Below are 12,347 nucleotides of genomic sequence, written 5' to 3' on the forward strand. Positions count from 1 at the left end.
ATCCCTGCCCACAACCAGACTGAGTTGTGGCTGGCAGCTTTTCTAAAAAAACAAACCAAAACGAAACAACAAATCATAACATCTTGGTAAGACACCCGGCTGGACCTCTCATTACATAAGTTTTATCTCATGTGATTCCCCACAACAGACCTGTGAGGTAGGCATCCTAGAGCCAGATCTATTTAAGTCCAAAATATTGTCTTGCTCTGGTCATTAACCTATTTAGGCAGAACAAATACAAGGGAAAAAAGACAACTTTACGTCCATCAGAGCTTATTTTTAAGATTTTGAGAAATATTCTTACGTAGGATTCTTATAGATACAACTGACAAACTCAAATCCAATTGGGTTAAACAAAATCTGTACTCCATTGACTCAATAAAGGTGAAACCCAGTGGAATCTTCAAACGGAGCTGGGCCCAGGTGCTTAGATGTTGTCACTAGTGCTGTGCCTTTTCTTTTTTTAATCTCTGTTCTCCCTGTGTTGGCCTCCTTTCCAGGCCCACCCTCTCTTCATGGTGACCCCAGAAACCTGAGGCTCACAGGCTACGAGCTTTAAGCCCAGGAGAGAGAGTTTATCTTTCTTGATAGCTTCAGGGAAAGTCCAAGGTCAGCAGCCTAATTGGTTCACTGAGCCTCGCTGAGTCCATCTGGGCCCTGTACCCACTCCAGAAGCTGGGGAGGATTGGGAGAGAGTGGGCAGAAATGAGAAGAATTGCTCCCCAAAGGAAAGTTGCTATGCAATTACTGGAAGGTAAAGCAAAACCCACAGATGAACCTGTAGCGCCTATAAAGATTGGGAGGATGAGAGGCCATATTTTGGACTCCCTGCAATGTAAAATGAACTTCTCTCAATCTCTCTGATTCAGGGGTTCTCACTCCTGGCTGAACATTGGTATTAAATATCTTTGATGTTTGGGCCACATCCTAGACCAGAGAAATCAGACTCTCTTGGGGTGGGGTCTAGGCATCAGAATTTTAAAAACTTACCAGGTGATTACGGCGTGCAGCCAGGATTGAAAGCCAGTGCTCCAATTTCCTGGTCTCATTAATAAAACCTGTGCTTTGTGAATACATTGATTATGCCAAGTTCCAGCCCAGCAGTTCCGAGTGCTGTTATGAGCTGTGTACTTGGGGCGGGTGTGTGTGTGTGTGTGTGTGTGTGTGTGTGTGTGTGTGTGTGTGTGTGTGTGTGTGTGTGTGTGTGTGTGTGTGTGTGTGTGTGTGTGTGTGTGTGTGTGTGTGTGTGTGTGTGTGTGTGTGTGTGTGTGTGTGTGTGTGTGTGTGTGTGTGTGTGTGTGTGTGTGTCTGAGCCTCTTCTCTCCCAAATGCTGAGCCCAGGGCAGGTTACCTGGGCCCCCAGAGAAGTCTCTGGACATTCACAGTTCAACTCAGTGCCAAGAACCAGGCTTGGCTCAAGGGAAGAGGCCAACACCCCAAAGGGTCAGGGACCTGGCCATCACCCTCTCAGCACAGCTGTGGCCCTGTTAGTGCACCCCCTGCCCTCTGAGGGCCCTGGGAGGCCTGATGCTGCCTGCCCCCAGGGTAAAGTCCTGGCAGGATGGCAAGTGGGAGGAAGAGATGGTGTCCCCTGAGGGAGAGAGGAGTACCCCACTCAGGGCAATGTGGGATTTATCTGAGGAAGAGAAGCCAGCTGCTTACACCACTGGGACAAATGAGTCTCTTGGCAGAGAGGGGGCTGAAGTGGCAAACACAGGCTCAGCCTTCCAGCGTCCATGCTGGTAGACAAGTGCTGGAAAGACAGCAGGGAGACGCACTGTGTTCTGGGTGTTGCCTGTCAGAGTCCCCATGCACTAGGATGGGTGGTAGGACTCATCTGTGGTCTTTGGCAGGTGCCCCTGCTCTCTGGGCCTGTCTCCCCTGCTCTATGACAGAGGCTATGTGACAAAAGGACATCCCTGAGGTCCTTTCCTGGAGGTTGTTACAGGGTTTACTTCAATGCTTGATGAATGGTTTCCTTTCGAGAGGCTGCATGTCTGTGCTCTGCCCCGACATTTGTCCAGAAGGTGAGTCTCAAGGGGCCCCCTGGACCTGCCCTTTCCACTCAGATTCCAAGGCCATTGCCCTGGTCTGACAGTCAGCCAGTCCCAGTTCACTACCTCAGCTGAGCCTCCCGGATGCTCTAGGGAGATGTCAGATCAGGTCTACCTCAAGGACCCCGGGTTCTGAGCAGTGCAAGTCTCTCCTCTGCTGCCAGCCTGAGGCTGCCCCCAACAGCCAGGCCCTCACGGCAGCTCTCCTGAGTTACAGATTTCTCTGGCTCTATAGGACTGTCCTAGGTTGAGGATGCATTTGGAGTTTCCCTTGGCTTCCCCAAAGGCTGATCCTCCCAGGCTCAGGCCTCCTGAATAACCAACCAGCCCTACCAGTTCCTCCCCGAGTTTCCTACTCTTCGCCCTAATAGGAAAACTTGTTTTCTTATCTGGAACCCGGTCTTGCAGTTTCAGGACACGACATAGGCACCTTTCTCGTCCCCCCTAGTACCCAGATCACTGCAACCATCTCTTAACCTATTTCTCTGAGGCTCTCTCCCCTCTCACCCAGCACCATACTAGTAACAGCGTCCTCTTCCTGAAAGGGCCCTTCCTTTGGCTCAAGAACCTCCAAAGGGTCATGAATACTTCCGCACTCAGTACAAATTCTCTGCCCACCTTTCAGGGCCTTGAGGCCTCGAGCTGGTCTGTGAAGACAGCCTCCTTCTGGGTTGGTCCCGGGGAGCCCCTTCCACTCAGCCCGGACGCCTCCACCCCGTGGTGCCCTGTGCTTCATCTATTAGCCTGTGTGTCCTCCCCCAGCTTGGAATGTTCTTCATTTAAAAAATTCCACCATCCAGTTAAGGCTCCCGCTCTGGTTTCACTACTTCCAAGTCTGTTCCAACTATTCCAGCACATACTGGTCTCTTCATCCTTTTATTTCTTTTCTTACTCAGAGTCAGTATCATCGTTTTTGTTGCACTTGACTGATACTGAGCTCCCTGAGGGTGGAAGCCACGGCTTGTACTTGTTTTGTGTCTCACCGTGACACCTGGCACCAGGCTTTGTGCATCGCAGGGTGGGACACACAGTTGCCCGGTTGCCCACCCAACGGCGACCCCTTCTTGCTGGCCCAGCCAGCCTCGCTGCAGGATGGCGTCAAGAAGGGAACCCAAGGGCTGTGTTTGCCAGCCTCCTGTACAGCAATGGAACTGATGCAAGAGTCAGTCCTCGCCACTGGAGCCCGAAGGGAATTCCCATGGCTGGGGGCAGGGCGGTTGGGGGGTGTCTGGGGGAGATTCCTTCCTGTGTGAGGCAGGAAATTCTTTTACTTCTCAATCTGTGGAAATCAGAATGGAACCAAGAGATACTGGTCTCAATACCAGCCCCTCCCAGACTTGAGCCAGCACCACTGAACCGGAGCGTCCCCCAAGGCTCTTGGTAAGTCAGTGACACCTCGGGAACAAGCCCAGAGAGAAGCACATAAATCCACAGGACTTTGTTTGTCTCATTTCTGATCATTTCATCAAGCCACTGACCAGCAATTAATTCTTCAGAAGAAGGTAAAAGTCTTTGATAATGGGCCTACCCACTCATGTAATCCTAGAAAATATGCCTTCCTAACCCCTCCAGGCAATCAGCTCATACCATGAAATATGAAATCCACGCGTGCATAACTGTGAATGTTATTAACGATCATAAAACCATCCAACTCCTTCGAAAATCTCAGCCTTATTTCCGACACAATTACCCCCTGCTGCAGGCTGGTTATTCATGATGAAAAGATACATTTCCTTTCCCTTGTTAAAATATACCAGTCATTAACTCTACTAAATGAGAGACTTCTCATATTATGGACAAGTTGAAGCTTTCCCAAGAAGGGAGAACTGCACACCAAACGCTCCCAGCCTGGGTCTGGAGGTGTCCAGAGACGGCCTTTGCTAACCTAGAAGAGTTCTCTCTGTTCGTTCCATTAATACCCATCTATGAGTGTAAGTTGGTATCTCTGCCGAGCAGGGTCTGGGAGCTGTTTGCTCTTGGGGAGAGGCGTGAGGTAACACATCAACCCTCACCCCCAGCTCAGTATCAGCCTGAGTGTATTGATTAACATGACAGGACAATGCTTTGGTAAACTATGGAATATCAGCATTGGTTGCCTGACAGACTCTGCCTGTCCCAGCATTGGAGAAACTCCCTCTTCTTTACCCTTCATGTTCATATTTCAATTGGAACAGCCAGGTTCCCACCAGATGACCCTGGTCCCCTCCCTGCTGTTGAATGGACCAGGGTCAGCACCTGATGATGGCAGCAACACACGGCAAAGGTGACAGGAGCAGTGGCAGTCATGCACGCAAGCTACAGCAGTGCCCAGCAGATGCAATGTCATTTTCCAATTAACGCGATGGGGTCAAGGAGTCCTACTGTATCCACAGTGATGTCTGGCAAAGCCAGCAATGCCCAGCAGGTGTGGTGGGTCCAGTGACGTAAGGATGGGAGTAAAGAACTCAGAAGAGGAGTAAAGGATCAAAATGTTAGTAGCTGCCTGGACAGCTAGATGGAAGCCTTAAAGTTAAAGCAGTCCCAGATGTAAGTTGGTGCAGCCACTGTGGAAAACAGTCTGGAGGTTCCTCAGAAAACTAAAAATTGAATTACCATATGATTCAGCAATCACACTCCTGGGCATATATCCGGAGAAAACTATAATTCAAAAAGATGCATGTACACCTATGTTCATGGCAGCACTATTCAAAATAGCCCAGCCATGGAAACAACCTAAATGCTCATCGACAGAGGACTGGATAAAGAAGATGCAGTACACATATACAATGGAATATTACGCAGCCATAAAAAAGAATGAAATAATGCCATCTGCAACAACATGGATGCAACTAGAGATGATCATACTAAGTGAAGTAAGTCAGAAAGAGAAAGACAAATACCATATGATATCACTTATATGTGGAGTCTAAAATATGACACAAATGAACCTATCTATGAAACAGAAACAGAATCATGGACATAGAGAACAGACTGGTGGTTGCCAAGTGGTAGGGGATTGGGGGAGGGATGTAGTGGGAGGTTGGGGTTAGAAGATGCAGGCTTTTTTATATGGAATGGATAAGCAGCAAGGTCCTACTGTATGACACAGCGAACTATGTTCAACGTCCTATGATAAACCATAATGGAAAAGAATATAAAAAAGTATATATATGTATAACTGAATCACTTTGCTGTACAGCAGAAATTAACACAACATTGTAAATCAACTATACTTCAATTTAAAAAAATAAATAAAGCGGTCCCAGAAAACCTCAGTAGACTGCTAATGCCTTATTGACCAGAATTTTGCCACATGGTCACCCCTGCGAAACAGCAGGTTAAAAAAACAAGTTTTCAACTTTTTTTTTTTCTTAATCTAGAAGCAAGCAAGGAAGAGGAGAAATAGGAATGAGTACTGCCTTGATAAAGGGGAGTTAAAAACAGTATCAAATTAAATATAGGCAGATATTATGGGGAAAAAATCTATAAGAGTTCTTCATTGAGACTGTAGTTTTATGACACATAGCCTTATATCAAAAAACAGTGAATGGGTGTTCATTTATGTGTTTTAAATGGAAATAAAATGTTTAGCACATGCCTATGTCATTCTTTATGATCCCCCGCAGTAACTGACATTTTCCAGTTTGTCAACCATGGGTTTCATCACTTCCAGTAGATCGAGTCGACTTCCACCACATTTCTTCTTCTTTTATTTTGAAAATAGCTTTATTCTGTTCAAGATTCATGCTCATTATAAATGTTGAAGTAATAAGAAATACACAAAGAATAAAGTAAAATTCAGCTGTTAAGGTAAACATCCTTCCAGACCTCTCTCTATGTGCACTTATTAAAATATTTTACAAGTGGGACCATGCTGTTCTGTTATCCCCCTTTTTGCATTCAATTACATGTGTCATAGGCAAATTTCCATGTCATCAAATAAAGAGCTCCATCATCATTTACACATTATCTATATGGAAGTGCTATAGTTTCTCTAACCAGTGATTTAACCCATCCACTTTTTTACTATTATAAACAAAGCCGAGATGGAAACCCTTGTCTGTAGCTCATTGTACGCTTTGGTAATTATTGTCTTGGGGAAAATTACAGGAAGTGGGATTGCTGGGTCAAAGGTACACTCATTTAAAATGTTCCTTCCTCCCATCCTCATGCATTCCGGAAAGGCTGGGCCAATTTATGTCACCACCAGCAGAGCATGAAAGAACTGGGCTCCTGCCTCTCACCAGTCCAAGGTTTTGTCATTCTTCTGTTTCCTCGAGTAAAATTTCAGAAGAATTCTCTTCATTCATCTTTTGTCTACTGTAGTCTTTTATTGTAGGTGCTTTTTTGCATAGGTGCCACGCTGAGTTTTTTGCTGCTTACTTATCTTTGACAGCAGTTCTATTAGGATTTACCATTTGCTTAAAAAATAGTATGAGTGAAATCTCCTTGACTCCATTCCCTGTTGGTTTGGTTACTGTTAGGATCTCCTTTTTAGGATTTGAGTTAAAGGCTACAATCTAATTGGGATTTTCCTGTCCCAATTTATTAATTTGCCAGAAAGATTTGGTGAAAGGATAGAACCCTGGTTTCCCTCCTAAACTGTTACCACCTCTGCCACCTGGACAACTTGGTCAAGTTGGGGCTGTTTGGGTTTCTGCAAAGGCTGTCCACTTAGGTGAGAAGTTGGGAGTAATACCTGGTGGTTCATCAGATGAATCTGCTCCTCTTTAATAAGGAGAGCAGGCCAATTGAGACAAATACAGTAAAAACCCAGCTGCATTAACATCCTCTGGCTAATTGGATCCAATCTGAGCAAGGTTACCTTCTAGATCATTTGTGTCCAGGCACTGTCGCCAGGGGGCCTCTCATGAAGGTTTAGGCCTATCCTTGGCTGATCCCACAGCTCAGAGCTGACATAATTCCCTCTGACCTGGTCTCCAGGAGGACTCAAAGACTTCTCAGTTGATACGTCTGTCCTCAGGGCCTAGAACCATACCGTTAGAGACAAGATACTACCTTTGATCACCACAACTCTCTCCTTTTGGGTCATGAAGTATGCTGTCCCTGGCTGCACTAGACATACCTATTCCCTGCCACTCTTTCTGCTTGGAAGGCCTCAGGGCAACTGTGGGGTCTCCACACTCAGAAAGCTATCTATCAGCAGGTGAATGGGACCAGGATAGCCATAGGAGGGCCCAGATAACATCCATGACAACAGTGTATGAGAAAGACGCAGAGTTCACTGCTCAGAACCAGAGCCCCCAGAGGCTGGTAGGGCATCCCAATGAGAATCAGCCTGTGTTTCAGGAATCCTACCTACCAGCTCTTGAAGGAAGTGCAGATGGCCAAGTACACTCCAAGACCAAGGTCACGGACTGACTCCGTAATACCTTTTAGCCTTCCAGTTCTGTATTGGTTTTCTATTGCTGCCATGACAAATTACCACAAGAGGCTTAAGAGGCTCTGGGGGAGGATCCTTTCTGGCCTGTGCAGGTCGCTGGCAGAATCCAGTTGCAAGTAGTTGTAGGAATGATGGCCATTGGCCAGGGGTCATTCTTAGTTTTTAGAAACCACTCACATTCCTTGGCTCATGGCACCCTTCATTTTCAAAGCCAGTAACAGAAGTTCAAGTCCTTCTCATGCCTTATCTTTCATGCCTTCTCTTCTGCTGGGAAAGTTTCTACTTTAAGGGCTGTGAGATTACACTGAGCCCACCTGGATAATCCAGGATAATCATCCATTTTAAGATCCATAAGCTTAATCACATCTTAATTAATTAAAAGCTATAATAATCTTAACTACATAAAAGTCCCTTTTGCCACATAACTTAACATATTCATAGGTTCCAGGGATGACGTGTAGTCATTTTCGGAAGCCATTATTTGGCCTACTATGACCTTTTTGGCCAGGATTCATTCAGGAGTAAAAGGCCCCTCAGGGATCAGTCCAAGAAACACTTGCATGATTCCTGCCACCTCCCAACCCCCCTCTCCACACACACCCACCTCCCCGGGACCAACTGGTCCAGGCCTCCCAGCTGAAAAGCTTGCCAGACTCATGCCACAGTGCATCATGCTCCAGGAAAGGCTGAGCAACTGGCACAGTCTCCTGCCTCTGGAGAGCTGAAGGCAAGGCTGTTACTCTCACCCCAGGCCCTGAGCTGCCCAATCTGTCTGCCTACTGCTGTTTCCTGAAGCTGAGCCAGTATGCCTGGGAGGATCCCAAGGACTTCGGGCTTTGGTCCAAGGTGCCCATAAACAGAAAGCTCTGCCTTCCCTTTACCCTTAAAGGCCGGGGGTAAGTTTTCAGTGGAATTATAAATATTATAATGGTAGTATAACCAGGGACTCAGGAAGGCGAAAATATTGATACTATCCTGCCAATCAGCCTGCTCCTTTGGAGCCCGTATAAGGAAGAGTAGAAGGATGAGAACTAAAAGGTGCCACTTTAAAAATCAGCCTTGTGAGTGGCAGACACGAAAATGAAGAAGCTGGTGCAACGATGATTGTGTGAGACGACTCAGGTCTACGCAAGATGCACCACTTCCCCTCTTCCTGAATCTAAATCTAGGGGGAGCAAATGCAGGTACACGTGCCAAAGAGTGAGCGGGCCGAATCGGACTCATTTACCTATTCAGGGAGAGAGAGCCGTGGCCAGGTTTGTCCTGGGGCTGCTCACCACATACAGGCAGGAAGCACAAGCACAGTAGGCCCCAAAGACGAAGACCTTCCTAGGACTAAGACAGGAAGAAAGAGAGAGAAAGTGGAACCTAGGGTGGGGGCCCTTAAAGAACAGTAAACTTGCTTGTCAGTAAAATGTGGCCCAATGAATATTCTGGACTCTGACCTGCCAGGCTAGCAACTGTTCTTCCTCTGGGCCAGATGGGGAGCCAGGAAGGAGCTAGAGGCTGTGCTGGCGTGTGAGGAGTACACCCTGGGCTAATTGATTCGGGCGCGCCTTCACCTACTTCTGCTCTCAACCCAGTGGTTGCCCCCAGATTTCTAGGGATGGACAGTATGGGTGCCTGTCTACCCACATGTTTGTGAGCCCGATTTTCTTGAAAATCAGGTGCCCAGCCACTGTGAGCTCGAGATGACCACACCCACCAGTGGAGGGGACACATCACCCAGTGTGAGCCACTCGGCCAGAGACCTGCAATGGTACAGCTACTTTGAGACCTCCTGGCCTGTAATGGCTGGGGTGAGCTGCTCCCTGAAATGTCAAGGACATCCTAAATTCCTAAAATGCAAAGACCAAATCCGGTGCCAAATTTCTGCGCTGAGAAATTTCTAACCTGGGTTAGGGGAACACAGATGGTTTCCTGGGTTCAAGAAATTATCAAGATTCTCTCCAGGAAGTTTTCCCTGACACCCAGGTCAGAGTTAAGTGTCCCATCTGAGGCTTCCCTGCCTGCCTCATACTGCACTGAAATCACTTTTTATTGGTCTGACTCCCCTAACACACTGAATTTTTTGAGGCCAGGGACTGTGCTTTTTCTCCATTATTTCCCTAGACTGGTGTAGGATGTAACTCCGTAAGAAGTCAGCTAAAAGCTGTTGATGAGTACTAAATGATTGAAATACCCGTCCTACCCAACCCTTGACGGATGCCCCCCACCACCCCTATCCGTATAGCCCTTGCTAACCTCAAGCTTCCCAGGCATGGCATTTTTCAGAAGGACAACCTTTGTCATGGCCTGTACAGAGTCTCCTGCAAGCTCTCCCTGCCTCACATAATCTGACCCCTATATTGGGTGCTCCATATTGGAACTTCCAAGGACCTACTGAACCAGAGGAGGAAGGTTTCTTGCCATTTCTTCAAATTGTTGAAGGCACCAGAACTGTGGGCCTGATGGTTGAACTTAGAAGTTGGAATGCTTGGCCAGCCTGCTGGTCAGTTCTCCTCCTGGCACTCTGCTATCATCCCACTTCTTACTCTTTTTGTCCTGCTCTGCTGATGCCGACCACTCAGTCCTTTCATCCAAGAAAGAATAAGGATGGGATCAGGTGCTTTGCAGCTTCTACTTTAAGACACAGAGGGAATAGCGTGTCAAGATTCCCTGGAAAGAGCCCAGCCTGATGCCCTAGGCAGTGAATCTCACCCACCTCATTGCTTCATGGACCATCACTGACTCCCTACTCATCCCCGCCATCTCCTCTGCTCCACCCCAGGCAACTACCCTGTGCTTATAATCTCACTCTCTGCCCACACTCTCCTTGGCCTCAGACCTAGTTGTATTTCCTACGGATCTTGCTCTTGACTCTCTGCTGTGCCTCTCTGGCACTGATCTTCCAAGGACTGTACTAGACCCTTGGATGTACACTGCAGACCATTCCTATTCCCCAGCTTTCAGCCACCATTCAAGGCTGGTTCCATGCTCTTCCCAGAACCCCTTTCCAGTCCCACCCTGAGCTGTCCATGTAGACAGAAGAGGGAATGACTGGTGACTAGGAGGAATATGACCCAGGCAGGTGACAAATCCCCAGGAATGTAGGACACTTACACAACGCTGGGGTGAGTGGAGACTGACAGAAAATACAGAAGGCCTTCTACTTTTTTTTTTTTCCGTTACGTGGGCCTCTCACTGTCGTGGCCTCTCCCGTTGCAGAGCACAGGCTCTGGACACGCAGGCTCAGCGGCCATGGCTCACGGGCCCAGCCGCTCCGCGGCATGTGGGATCTTCCCAGACCGGGGCACGAACCCGTGCTCCCTGCATCGGCAGGCGGACTCTCAACCACTGCGCCACCAGGGAAGCCCCCAGAAGGTCTTCTACTTTTTAATCTGCCTTCCTTACCCTCCAACTGAGTATCATTTCATTATCTGCTCAAATCAGAAGCCTTACATCCTCCTTGTTTGTTTGTTTGTTCTTACTTGTTCCATACATTGGTAAGACCTTTGGGATGGGGGAGAAGGAGTAAGAGGTTAATGAAGGCTTGTGAGCAAAAGATGACATGATCAGAGTTGCTTTGTGGTAAAACCATCATGGCAGCAGAGAATGGAGGAAACTGGAGACCAGTTTGGGGGTATTGATCTGGGCCATGTGAGGGATCTAAACTTGAAGTAGGTTAAGGGACTTCCCTGGTGGTCCAGTGTGTGAGACTGTGCACTCCCAACGCAGGGGGCTGGGGTTTAATCCCTAGTCGGGGAACTAGATCCCACATGCATGCTGCAACTAAGAGCTCGCGTGCTGCATCTAAGAAGCCCGCATGCCACAACTAAGAAGCCCGAATGCCACAACAAAGATCCCGTGTGCCACAACTAAGACCCAGCACAGCCAAAGTAAATAATAATAAATAAATAAATAAAATAAACTTCAAGTAGGTACAAAAACATGGTGATGGTGGTATTACTACAGATACAAAATATAGTCAACCCCTGAACAATGCAAGGATTAGGGGCACCAACACTTCGCTGCAGCTGAAAATCCACATTTATTATAATTTATAGTTGAGCCTCCATCTCCACATCTACGGTTTTATCCAACCTAGGATCGTGTAGTGTACTATTTGCTATTGAAATAAATCCACGTATAAGTGGACCTGCACAGTTCAAACCCATGTTGTTCAGGGTCAACTGTATTATGGAAGTAGAATTGCAGGATGTAGGAAGGGATTGGATGTCAAATTTGGGTAGTGGGGAAAAAATCAATGAAAACACCAAAGTGAACATCTTAGCTGACTGGGACTGTAGTGGTGCCATTAACAAAAATACTGAACATAGGAAAATACGTTCCTAGGAGATCATTTTGAGTTCCTTTTATGGTATATTGAGTTGGCAGGCTATCTAGGTAGGATACCTAGATAGAGCTGTCCAGTAAGCAGTTGGGACTACTGCACATCAGTTTGGGAGAGGGGAGAATTGAAGTTGCAGCGATAGGAGTTATCTGCATAGAAAGGACAGTTGGAAACAAAACAGAAAGCAAGCTGAAAGGGAAGAATATCCAGACTGTCCCTTTGCCTGCAATGCTTTTTCTCCCACATCTGGTGGGGCAGTTAGCTATTGTTGGGTAACAAGTGACCTCAGAATTAGTGGCTTAAAACAACAAGTCACTTTATTGTTAACTCTAATGGTTCTGTGGATTGATTGGGCTTAATTGGGTGGTTCTTGCTCAGGATGTCTCAAGTACTATTGACCCTTGAACAACACAGGTATGAACTGCACAGGTACACTTATATACTGATTTTTTTCAACAGTGAACACTACACCATTCATGGTTGGTTGAATTGCAGATACAGAGGAACCTTGAATACAGAGGACCGACTATAAGTTAGAGGCAGATTTTTGACTCCACTCCTCTAATTCCCTGTGTTG

Source organism: Tursiops truncatus, chromosome 2 (genome assembly GCF_011762595.2).
Source record: "Tursiops truncatus isolate mTurTru1 chromosome 2, mTurTru1.mat.Y, whole genome shotgun sequence".
NCBI classification, from domain to species: Eukaryota; Metazoa; Chordata; class Mammalia; order Artiodactyla; family Delphinidae; genus Tursiops; species Tursiops truncatus.